The sequence below is a fragment of the Hypanus sabinus genome, chromosome 27 (genome assembly GCF_030144855.1).
Source record: "Hypanus sabinus isolate sHypSab1 chromosome 27, sHypSab1.hap1, whole genome shotgun sequence".
NCBI classification, from domain to species: Eukaryota; Metazoa; Chordata; class Chondrichthyes; order Myliobatiformes; family Dasyatidae; genus Hypanus; species Hypanus sabinus.
The window spans coordinates 25,215,691-25,228,203 of record NC_082732.1 but is presented as its reverse complement, the minus strand read 5'-3'; the positions used below and the strand labels follow the sequence as shown (position 1 = coordinate 25,228,203).

The 12,513-nt window shown below is 43.3% G+C and overlaps 1 long non-coding RNA gene across 4 annotated transcripts in view; it reads left to right on the top strand.

Moving 5' to 3' along the window:
* Positions 1–12,513, top strand: part of LOC132382123 (uncharacterized) — a 36,248-nt gene that overhangs the window by 9,918 nt on the left and 13,817 nt on the right. For 2 of the 4 annotated variants that reach the window (XR_009508211.1, XR_009508210.1), the window contains 3 exons: positions 3,654–3,755; positions 5,958–6,057; positions 6,855–7,005. This is a non-coding gene — a long non-coding RNA (uncharacterized LOC132382123). Of the gene's footprint in view, positions 1–2,068; positions 2,200–2,849; positions 3,053–3,653; positions 3,756–5,957; positions 6,058–6,854; positions 7,006–12,513 lie in introns of all 4 variants that reach the window. The other 2 variants (XR_009508213.1, XR_009508212.1) reach the window with 2 other exon arrangements.

Below are 12,513 nucleotides of genomic sequence, written 5' to 3'. Positions count from 1 at the left end.
TGTTTTCGCTAACCGAAAGAAATCCGAAGAGGATTTTAGCTTTTATGAAAAAAGGCACCCGCTTTAAACTTGTGTTTACCCTGAGAAAGACTACCATGACTGTGAAGCCTTGCGTGGGCAGGTGTGTGCGCATGCGTGTACGTGCCGATTTTTTTAGGTTTTATGTGCTATTTGGTATGATTTAGTAGGTTATTTTTTGGCTCTGGGAATGTTCAGAAATTTTTCCTATATAAGTTAATGGTAACTGCTTCTTGATGCCATTTCGGCTTACAAACGGTTTCATAGAAACGCTCCACTTTCAGATAGCGGGGGAATCCTTAGCCTTCACCATCATCTTATACAATTTCAAGAGAACGTTCCAACTCCTGCACTCAATACCAACCAGCCAAAGGCTGAGTGTCTGGTCTTACAGTTTGAGAGTATAATCAGTCACAGCAGACGAATTGTCGTGTGCTTTGCGGCAGATTTGAAACAACACCGGAAATATGTAGGATTATATAGTTTGTGCAATCTAGGATGATTAAGCGTAGGATCTGCAGCAAGACTCGGCGAGGCTCAGAGTGCTGATGAGCCACAGCCAAGCATTGTTGGAAAAAAGGATAAATGACCTGAAGGGGATAGGTCATTGTAGTTTCAGCACACAGTATCGGTCTAGTGTGTGCAGACAGAGACCACTTGCATATTTTGGAATCAAAGGACAATTCACTTGAAAGCAAAACAAGGCCATGACAACTCAAGCAGTGTGAAGCCTATTGGAAGATATAGTAAATCTGAAACAAAATACTGAAACAAGTGAAGAAGATGGTGACCTGGATAGATTGTACAAGTTGTTCATGCTCAATCAGAATTCTACCTTCCACTTCCATTCCTCGGCGTATGGTGAAGGGAAGAGATTGCCAACGGAAGTAGTCGTTAGTGCTGCAGTACCAGTGATGTGTGTGGAGGAACTTAATCAACATCAAACTGCTGGAATAATAAAGCTCAAAGAGTCATCTGTCTCCTTCATACCGACCCTGGGAAAATGATCAAAGCGAAAAGAAAATATGAAATTAGAGTGAAACGTAGTGAGAGTGAAGCAAAGCTCCTGCTTTTGATTGTTCAGTATCCACTATCCAATTTGACGGGGCTAGACTGGGGAGAGATCAAGAGTATACAGGAACGATCTGAAAAGCTAGATGTGTGGCCTGAAGTACTTTCAGATGAATTTGAAAATATTCATCAGTAAGGAAGCCAAGAAGTAAGCGGTACTGCTCTTCAAAGCACAACATGTGTCTTAGGGTATAAAGGATGAGGTTGGGAATATCTGAAGAGACTACAGGGAGAGTTACTATTTATTGGTTGAGTTTTCAGATTGGGCTACTCCATTCATTACTGTAGTGAAGACAAATTGCACCTTTTAGAATCTGTAAAGATAAACAATTAACAGGGAAACTCAAATAGACGGATAGACCTTACCCTTGACTTAAGATTTGTTTGCTCAGCTGGGTGGGTAGATAATTCGACTTCATCTGGAACCTGTTTAACAGGTGGTGAAATTCAGCTATAAGCATTCATTATGTATTGTTTTAATGCAATAGATTTATACTTAAGAGATTAACTTCATCCTGATATTCTGAGGGCTGAGTTGTTCTCCGATCTTGGCAATCCTCTTGCAAACTTTTTGACGCCATACGAGGAGACATCATTCGATTGTGATGTAGGGAGGGGCTCTCATCGCTGATTGGTTGCGTGGCGAACTCTGTGCCTCGTGATCTTGAATTTTGCCCACGTTGGCTCATAAATAGGATGAGGTCAACGTGTCTAGTTATAGAATTATTTGCAGAAAACCATGCCGTGTGTTTGCTGGTGCCATGACTTTCACTGATGCCCGGTTGAATTTGTGCCCCTCTCGACCTTCATGGATAGAGACCAGGGAGAGTTGGTCATGCTGCTTTACAGCCATGAATGTTGATGGATCCTTGTTAACAGTTTACACAAGCGTGAGAGTGAAGAAGACATCTGTACTAACTGAAGTATCTGAGAAATTTACTGTCAACACCTTTCTCCTCTCACTTTCTCTTGATCTCAGTGCGGGTGAGCTCTCCTCTCTCTCCCCCGAGAAGCAAAAACTGCGGATGCTGAACTACTGAAATGAAAATGGCAAAGACAGCATCTGAGAAGGAAGAAAGAGAACTGGTGCTGCAGGACCTCTGAAGAAGGGTAGTTGAACTGAATTATCATCTAGAACCACAGAACGTTACAGCACAGAAACAGGCCTTTTGCCGAACCGTTTTTCTGCCTAGTCCCACTGACCTGCACCTAGCCCATATCCCTCCATACACCTCTCATCCATGTACCTGTCCAAGTTTTTCTTAAATGTTAAAAGTGAGCATGCATTTACCACTTCATTCCACACTCCCACCACTCTCTGTGTGAAGAAGCCCCCCCCCCCCAGTGTTCCCTTTAAACTTTTCCCCCTTCACCCTTAACCCACGTCCTCTGGTTTTTTTCTCCCCGAAGTTCAGTGGAAAAAGCCTGCTTGCATTCACTCTATCTATACCCATCATAATTTTATCCACCTCTATCAAATCACCCCTCATTCTCCTACGCTCCAGGGAATAAAGTCCGAACCTATTCAACCTTTCTCTGTAACTCAGTTTCTCAAGTCCCAGCAACATCCTTGTAAACCTTCTCTGCACTCTTTCAACCTTATTAATATCCTTCCTGTAATTAGGTGACCAAAACTGCACACAATAAACTGCCCACAATAACTGTACCGATTCTGATTCCTGGCCAGCTGGTTGGCGTGTGGCAACACCTAGAATTGGTCACCTGGATTGTGTGTCATTTGAGCTTTCTATTTTGTACAGTGAATGGTGGGAAGTTAAGTCCGGGATCCAGCCACACACATCCCTCGCACTCAAAAAAAAAGGTGTAATTGCTTTCATTCAACATTGCCCTGTCTACAGCCAGCCTTTCTGTATTAATTTGTCCTTAACTGCCAGTCAGAGCAAATGGAGTAGCAGAGGGAGAGGCCATTGAGCCCATCATGCTGCTGCAAGCACTTTCAAAGGTATGCACTATTTAGGACTAAGATCCTGTACTTTACCCTTCAAATGCTTTCTTTTTCTGGAATCTGTTGGTGAGGCTGCACTTGGAGCACAAAACCGGGTGCAGGTTTGGTCATCTTGTTACAGAAAAGGTGTGGTTAAACGGGAAAGGGTGAAGAGAAGATTTAAGAGGATGTCAGGATTAGAGGGTCCGAGTTACAGGAAGAGATTGGCCAGGGTGGGTCTTTATTCCTTGTAATGCAGGAGAAATGTAGGAGAACCTTACAGAAGGGTTTAAAATTATGAGAGGAACTGTTAAGTTGAATGGTAATAATTCTTTCCCCAGGGCAGGGGAGTCCAAAGCTGGGTGGAGAAGGAGCACTGGTTTAGGATGAGAGTGAAAACTTTAAAAAGAGACCTGAGGGGCAATTTTTCACACAGAGGGTGGTGATTATATGGATTTAATATATTTATCTCATTGGCTCTTCACTCAACCTTGGAACCTTTGGATATTCACTTTTATATATTCATGGAAATATTTAAAAAGGTATAGAAATGTTCTCATGTTCTCTGTATTTATTGCTTATTTATTTACTATTATTCTTTCTTTCTGTATTTGCACAGTTGGTTGTCTTTTGCACACCGGTTGAACGCCCAAGTTGGTGCAGTCTTTCGTTAATTCTATTATGGATTTATTGAGTATGCCTGCAAGAAAATGAATCTCAGGTTGGCATACATGTACTTTGATAATAAATTTACTTTGAAGTTTGGATTTCTTGACATAGCTCTTGGGCCGATGGTACAGGTAAATAGCACCCATCGGTGTGATCTTGACTCACATTCAGTCCTTTGGAGCAGTCGCTGCAGTCAAATCACATATTTTATCTACATTTTTACTACGGGGAGAATTTATTTGCATAGTGAGTCAAGGAAGCAATCAGCTAACATCAGTGACCAGTTGGCATGAAACTCACACCCAAATACTAATATATTCCACAACACACACAAAATGCTGGTGGAACACAGCGGGCCAGGCAGCATCTATAGGGGGAAGCGCTGTCGACGTTTTGGGCCGAGACCCTTCATCAGGACTAACTGAAATAAAAGATAGTAAGAGATTTGAAAGTGGGAGGGGGAGGGGGAAAATGCGATATGATAGGAGAAGACAGAAGGGGGTGGGGTGAAGCCAAGAGCTGGAAAGTTGATTGGCGAAAGGGATACAGAGCTGGAGAAGGGAAAGGATCATGGGACGGGAGGCCTAGGGAGAAAGAAAGGGGGAGGGGAGCACCAGAGGGAGATGGAGAACAGGCAAAGAGTGATGGGCAGAGAGAGAGAGAAAAAAGAGGGGGAATAAATAAATCAGGGATGGGGTAAGAAGGGGAGGAGAGGCATTAATGAAAGTTAGAGAAGTCAGTGTTCATGCCATCAGATTGGAGGCTACCCAAATGGTTTACCAGGTGTTGTTCCTCCAACCTGAGTGTGGCTTCATCTTGACAGTGGAGGCCATGGATAGAGATATCAGAATGGGAATGGGACGTGGAATTAAAAAGTGTGGCCACTGGGAGAGCCTGCTTTCAGCAGCAGCAAGAAGTAAAGCCTCAGAGGGCTCCTGTGCACCATTCACCGGCAACTTCCCCTCCATGTTGCAGGTCTTGTAACTTTATATAAATGTATGTTACCACTGAATTCAAAAGCAGTCCTATTTCAGATTATTAGCATACAGATTGGTTTCCCATCTACTTTATTGGCATGAGGTTCAACTATAAAAATGACTGCCTCACTTATTAGAAAAATAAATAAAGCCGAGCAGCTTTGGCTAATCCATGAAGGAGACCAATGAATAAATAAATTCTGTTTGACCTTCTTTATTTCATCACTTTTATGTCTGCCTATTTTCTATGGGAAAGAAAATGTTCATATAGTTCCATCTATACCGAAGATTTTTCTGGTGGTATATTTTGAATTGTATTTTGTGTTTGGTGAGCCTTTCATAATGTTAACACGCAGGTCAACAAGCTGTCAGTGCAATTACTTCCAGACACTGCCTGTATTAGCTCTGACGTTTTGTTTAGGCGTTAGGGAACCGGCTGTTATTTCAGTCAGAAAATTTTATTCATCTTCCCGATAATCATCTTCGGGCACGTATGCATCGTTTCACTTCAACATGTAAAAAGATCAAAAGATAATTTTAGCAATCGCATCTGGGAACATAGGAATCTACTAATCATTTGATGGAAGAGATGGGTATTTGCAAAAATGAAAGTGGAAGATTTAGACTAGAAATAAGGAATAATGAACAGAGAAATGGTTACTGTATCACTGTGTTTGCATTTTGTAATGTGGATAGCAATGGTTCTTCATTTTAGGTGATAAAGAGCCTTTTCCAAAATGATTGCACTAAGGAGGATGTAAATAAATAAGAACCCAAAAGCTAGTGAAAGTTTTGTTTTATGTGGGCTTTTTGGACTAAATCCCCCTGTATTGGAGCTCAAATCGTCTTGTGCTCAAGCAGAGTTTAACTCTGTAAAATTCAGAGACAGTATTGCATTTATGAAGTCACCTAACCCCAGATAATATCCAATGAATGCACTGCTGTTGTAATCTTAAAAGTATAATGTGCACCCAGAAAGCTCCAACAGTGACCTGCATTTGCAGTGTTGATTGAGAGATAAGTATTAGTCAGGATATTGGGAAGGACTCCTCTGGTGTCCCTGATAACAGAGCCAAAGGATCTTTCATTGCCATGTGGAAGTGCAGACAGACTTTGGTTTAAAGTTACACCTACAGCAATGCAGTTTGCTGGACTGAGGAGTCAGGCTAGGTTTTTGTGCTCAGGTCTCTGGTGAGGGATTCAGACTCTGATAAGAATGCAGATAACAAAATTTTGGAAGGCTGTAAGTAAACAAAGGCATTTTCTTTTCCTTTGAGGGTCAGGGCTGTTGCCACAGCTGGTTGCAGGATTTTCACTTCGGCACTAGGTGGCGGTGTGGGCTGTAAGGAGGATACATAGAGGCTCCAGGGGCTACAGGTAAGCTAAATGATTGAGAGAAAGAGCAGAAGCTTTATAATGTAAGAAAATATGAGGTTAGCAACTTTAGTGGAAAAAATAGGAAAGTACAGATTTTCTTACGAGGTAAGAAATTGAACTATGCTGACGTACACAAGTCCACAAAGATTTGGTGTACTTGTTTGTGAATCTATAGATTCAACAAGCGATTGGGAAGGTGAATTGCCCTTTATTGCAAGAGGATTTGAGTGCAGTAGTAGAGAAAACTTGTTCAAATTATATGAGCCACGGCGAGACCGTATCTGGAATATTGTACAGAGTTGGGCTCTCCCTTCCCAAGGGAGATGAGCTTGCAATAAACCACATTGATTCTGGGGGTGTTGGGTTTGATATCTGAGGGGGGGTTATGTGCACCAGCCTTGTATTCACTGGGAATGAGAGGTGATCTGATTGAATTATTCAGAACTCTTGAGGAGGTTGACTGAGTAGATGCAAGGGTATTTTCTCTGTCTAGGGTGTCTAGAACCAGGGGTCTCAGACTCAAAAGAGGTGGAGCTTTCAGGACATGGATATGAAGAAATTCCTTCACTGGGAGGTTATGAATCTTTGGAATTCTATACACAAAAGGGCTGTGAAATTTCAGACACTGGGCACATTCCAGGGAGATCTATAGATCTTTTTAGATATTGAGAGAATTCAGGGATTTGCGGGTAGTGTAGTGAAGTGGTTCTGAGAGGCAAGGTCTGCCATGATCTTGTTGAATGGTGGTGTGTGTACAAGGGACCAAATGGCCTAATCCTGCTTTGATTGCCTCTAAGGTGCAGATGGAGATGATAAGCCCACCAAGTCCCATGTCAAAGTTTGGCACCAGGGAAGAATACAGAAGGGGAAAAGTGAGGAAAGAAAGATGGAGACAATCAGCAACCATTCCACGTGGGCAGAACAGGCACCTGAGCTCAGGTTCGCCCGGTAAGGACTTACACATTCTTTCTGAGCCACCGCTCCATTTTCCTCCCGTAGACAAGCTGCAAGTTATCTGTTAATGCAGCTTAATGGCAAAACAAATTGAAAAAGAGGGGGTTGAAGAGTATACGTGAGAGTGAATGTCTTTCTGGGATACAGGGAATTAGGAGGGGTCCGTCCAGGAGATAGCATGGGTGTGATAGGCTGAGTGGCCTCTATCTGTGTCAATAGGGGTATCAGAAAAGAAACTGTGGCAAGAGCTGGCATATTTCCACACACCATGTCTATTGAACATAAAGCAAAAATTATTACAAGGTCCAGGCCCCTTGGCATGTGATCAATGTTCCCTCCAATTTGTAATGACCAGTGTGCGCAAAAAAATCTTGTGCTGTGCAAGTTTTTGCCCCATGACAACTTGTGCGCACTGAATTTTTAAGTGGAAGTAAATCTGAAGGTAACAAGCTGTTCCGCTTTGAATGAGCTCGCAGCTCTTTTGTGCTTCACATCCTTTGCTTCTTCGGAATTCAACAAAGTGAATCAATAATTTCTTCAATAAAAACTGTAGAAATAAGCCAGTTCTAAAATCTGCAGACTAATCATTGCAAACTCCATGTTGTCAACACCGTCGGCATCAGACACTGGAAAGGGAAATGTGATTGTGTGCGATTGTGAAATATACTTAACATGGCAGTGATGTAGATGGTGACAACTTTTTGTGCCCAGTTTAAATGGCTTTGTGCACTAGTAGCAAAAGATGCGTGCACGTGCACACCTTAGAGGGAACTTTGTTCGCGATGCTGTGTCGATCTCTTAACCTACTCTAGGATTAAGCCTGCAAAGCCCTCAACTTTTCTATCATCCACGTACTTATCTAAAAATTAGATAAATGCTCCGAACGTATCTGCCTCTACCACCTCTCCTGCCAGGGCGGTACATGCATCTACCACTGTCTGTGTAAAAAACCTACCTATGATGTCCCCCGTACTTGAGTTTAAGTTTGTCTTCTTGGCCAGTCCTCGAACCCTCAGCGCCTTCCGTGTGCAAAAACCTATTGAGCATACTCAAGCGACACACACAAAACGCTGGAGGAACTCAGCAGGCCAGGCAGCATCTACAGAAAAGAGTGCAGTCCACGTTGAGTATACTCAATGCTGGAGTGTCCATACCCCTCTGTCAGGTTTGACAGATCCCAATTACTGAAAGCATAATCTTTTAATCTGGATTTATTACCTTAATGCTGGTGAATTGTTAAAAAAAAAATCACCAGGACATTTACAAATGTTTAATGGATTTTACCGAATGCAATGCCTGGTAATGTAGGAGATATATAAACAATTGTTGAATTGCGACACAAGGAAAGATAAAGCATGTCTGAGACACAGGCCATGAATAAACATAAAATACTACAGAAAGGATGCAGGGTTGGTGCTCACTTTAGAGTGAGAGTCAGGATCAGGTCAGCTTACAAAAGGCAGGAGGTTTGATCTTCTGTTTAATGTCTGGGGAACGCACAGAATCTGGGCACCAAAACAGAGTTAAAAGGGAAAAGGACTGCAGTGATGCTGGATCAACGCTCCCTTGGCCTGGCCTGTGGTTTCTAGGGTTTTCTGTGGTGCAGTTGGGTGAAACCAATCACAAAGCCTTATCTTCACATGAGTCGTGATGATTTCCAGGTCTTTTAAAATCAAGTGGCAACCATCACAGGGAATAAATCAGCTCCTACCTCTCAGGTCAGAATTCCCTATCACCCCAAGATGTTTGTACAGATTGTGTCTTAAGTACATGCTGACACCATTCCAAGTTGAATGAGTCAGTCACATTAATACGATGAATAGATTTTATTATCTAACCAACTATTTTGAATACTCACCACTGGAAAGCTGAAAATACTGTATATACAAGACTTACATTAGTTAGTGCCTTTCATGGCCTTGAGATGATCCAAAGAGCTTTATAGCCAAAGAGGTGAGGGCCCTGTTGCCATATAGGACAACGCAGCAACCATCTTGTTCTCACAATTAATCACCAGATTCTCTGTTGTAACTGTTAATTGAAGGATAAGAATTAGGGAAAAGCTTTGTGGTTAATATCCTGCTTGATCTGTTCAGGCCAGAGGTCCTTTAATATAACCTGCAGTTCTTCCCCTGTCATTTCCAACAAGAAGCACCTTGCTCATGGAGTCACTACAGAGCAAAAACAGGCCCTTTGGCCCACTCAGTTCATGCTGATTATCACACAGTTCCCATTTTTCTTCCGGCATCTGCTTTGCCAAGATTTCCCGTATGGCCTCTCCGACCGCTCTCCCCATCCCCCACATCCAGGAAGACAAGGACAGAGGAAGTACTTCCAACTCACCCTCTGCCACAAACAATTCCAACTCAGGGGGAAAAACTACCAAACCTTATGTAGCCAGGATGTAAAAGGTACGGTACCGCAGTGGTTAGCACAGTGTTCTACAGTACAGGTTTCAATTCCCGCTGATGCCTGTCAAGAGTTTTGAACATTCTCCCTATGACCGTGTGGATTTCCTCTGGGTGCTCCAGTTCCCTCCCACAGTCCAAAGAGCCAATTGGTCATCATAAATCATCCCATAATTAGGCTAGGATTAAATTAGGGGATGCTGGGTGGCGTGGCTTGAAGGGCCTATTCTGCGTCATATCGCAACGAGTAAATAAATGGATGAATAAATAACCTTCAGGACATGCCACAACTTAATTGCTGGGTGGGGGAATCGAAAACTGGATAGCACAAGTTTACAGGGCGTGGGGAGGCCTGAGAGGTAAACCTTTCACACAGAGTGTGGTACGAGCAGGTACAGTTACTGTGTTTCGAAAGGCATTTGGACTTGTTTTTGGATAGGAAATGCGAAGAAAGATACAGACCAAATGTGAACAAATGGGATTAACGGAGATAGGCAACCCAGTTAGCGCGAACAAGTTGGGACGAAGGGTCATCTTCTGAGCTGTACATCTCCAAAACTCCATGATTCTAATTCTCTCCAGCTCCCTCGAATATGGCCACATGGGCACAACCCTTGTATTGAGTCCCACCCTGAATCTCAGCTGACATTTGTGAATTGAGAACTGAGGTCACTTGAGGTTGTTCAGGTGATTCCACTGAATTACTGTGGAGAGTGAGGGGGGGGGGGGTGGGGAGCGTGGAGAGAGAGAGATAGAGAGAGAGAGAGAGAGAGAGAGAGATAGAGAGAGAGAGAGAGAGAGAGAGAGAGAGAGAGATAGAGAGAGAGAGAGAGAGAGAGTGTGTGTGTGTGTGTATGTATGTGCATATATATAGATAGATAAATATATAATTATCCCTGCTGTCCTGGTTTTCAACCAACATCTCTGAATCTGATGAACCTCTATTGACATCAATGGATCTGGGGTTGAGAGGGTGAACAGCTTTAAGTTTCTTGGCATCCACATCACTGAGGATCCTCACGTGGTCTGTACCTACTGGAGGTGCCTCTTCCACCTCAGACAGCTGAAGTTTGGTGTGAGCCCCCAAATCCCAAGAACTTTCTAGAGGGCCACAATTGAGAGCATCCTGACTGCATCACTGTCTGGTATGGGAACTGTACCTCCCTCAATCGCAGGACTCTGCAGAGAGAGGTGCGGACAGCCCAGCGCATCTGTAGATGTGAACTTCCCACTATTCAGGACATTTACAGAGACGGGTGTGTAAAAAGGGCCTAAAGGATCATTGGGGACCTGAGTTACCCCAAACACAAACTCTTCCAGCTGCTACCATCTGGGAAACGGTACTGCAGCATAAAAGCCAGGACCAACAGGCTCCGGGTCAGCTTCTTCCACCAGGCCATCAGACTGATTAATTCACTCTGCACAATTGTATTCCTATGTTGTGTTGACGTCCCATTGTACATACTATTTATTACAAATTACTATAAATTGCGCATTGCACATTTAGACGGAGAAATAATGTAAAGATTTTAACTCCTCATCTATATGAAGTAAAGTCAATTCAATTCTGATGGTTATATTTGGGCTGTTGTTCTGGAAGGGTGCCTGCAGTGTGTCCCACATTACAGCAGGGAAACCTTCAAATTCTTCAGTAGCTCTAATACACTCAGGACTCCATTCAAGTTGTGAAAGTGATAGGTGGATGCAAAGCCTTTTCTAATCATTAGAATTACAAGCGAAAATGGCCCTCCGTCATATATCAAGTATCCCAGAAACGGAGCACTCTGATTGGGCGCCGCATTAGCGTAGTTAGCTGTAATAGCGTTGCGCTAACCTCTACGCTAATGCGGCGCTCAATCACAGTGCTCCGTTTCTGGTGTTTGGAGTTCAATCCCAGCCTTTTCTGCAAGAAGTCTCTGTACGTCCTCCCCGTGGAACTGGTGTGCTTCCTCCCACGGTCCAAAGACGTAGCAGCTAGGTTAAGTGGCCATTGTGATCTGTTCTGTGATTGGGCTAGAGTTAATCAGGCTGCTGGGGCGGCGTGGCTCGAAAGGCTGGACGGGCCTACCCTGCATGGGACTGCTAAATGAATAAATAAATAATAAAGAAGGTGAGTCGTATGAAATGTAAATATTCCTGTTCCTCTCCCGCCCCACCCCAAAAAAAACAGCTGCAGGACTTTTTGTATTACGGCACCTGACTGGAATTCTCTTTGTTGTTTGACTTGCCTCCGTGGTGGCACATTCCTTTTGCCCCATGGTGCACTACGGGTTGGAAACCTTATTGCAGTGGAACAGTGAGCATCAACCATTTGGCTGACCCATTCGGTAATTAAAGTGTGATATCAGACCATGGCACTGTAATCCAAAGACATTTCAAATCCCCTCAGCACTTAAATTCGGTTAATTAAGTAAATCTGGAATTGAAAATCTAATTGACGTAGAGATGACCTTGCGACTACCTGATTGCCTTAAAAGCCGTTTGGGTATCTGATGTCCTTCCAAGAAGCAATCTATTCCTTCCTTACCTGGCAATGTGGTCAGCTGCCTTCAGAATCAGGTTTCTTATCACAGAAATATGTTCTGCCTCAGCAGTACAGTGCATACATGCAAATCACTAGGCTACAATGAAAAACAAAAAAAAATAAGTCAGGCAAAAAGAGAACAAAAAGTGAGGTAGCATTCATGAGCTCATAGTCCGTTTAGATATCTGATGGTGGAGGGGAAGAAGCTTTTCCTAAACGTTGAGTGCGCGTCTTCAGGCTCTTGCACCTCCTCCCTGATGGTAGCAATGACAAGACAGCGTGTACTGGATGGATATGGTTCTTAGTGAAGGATATTGCCTAACTGAGGCATCGCCTATTGAAGATCTCCTCAACAGTGGGAGGCTAGTGCCTACGATGGAGCTGGCTGAGTTTACAGACCTCCGCAGCTTCTACAACGCCCGAGGAAGTCAGTGGCTCGAAGATACTTACAGTTGGGCGCATGTCCAGTAAAAAATTTTAAAAGAAAGCCACTTGTTAAAGGTTAATTTCTTTCCCAATGTGTTGAATATTGGAAATTCGACACCTGCTGTTGGCTGGGTCCTCAGACTG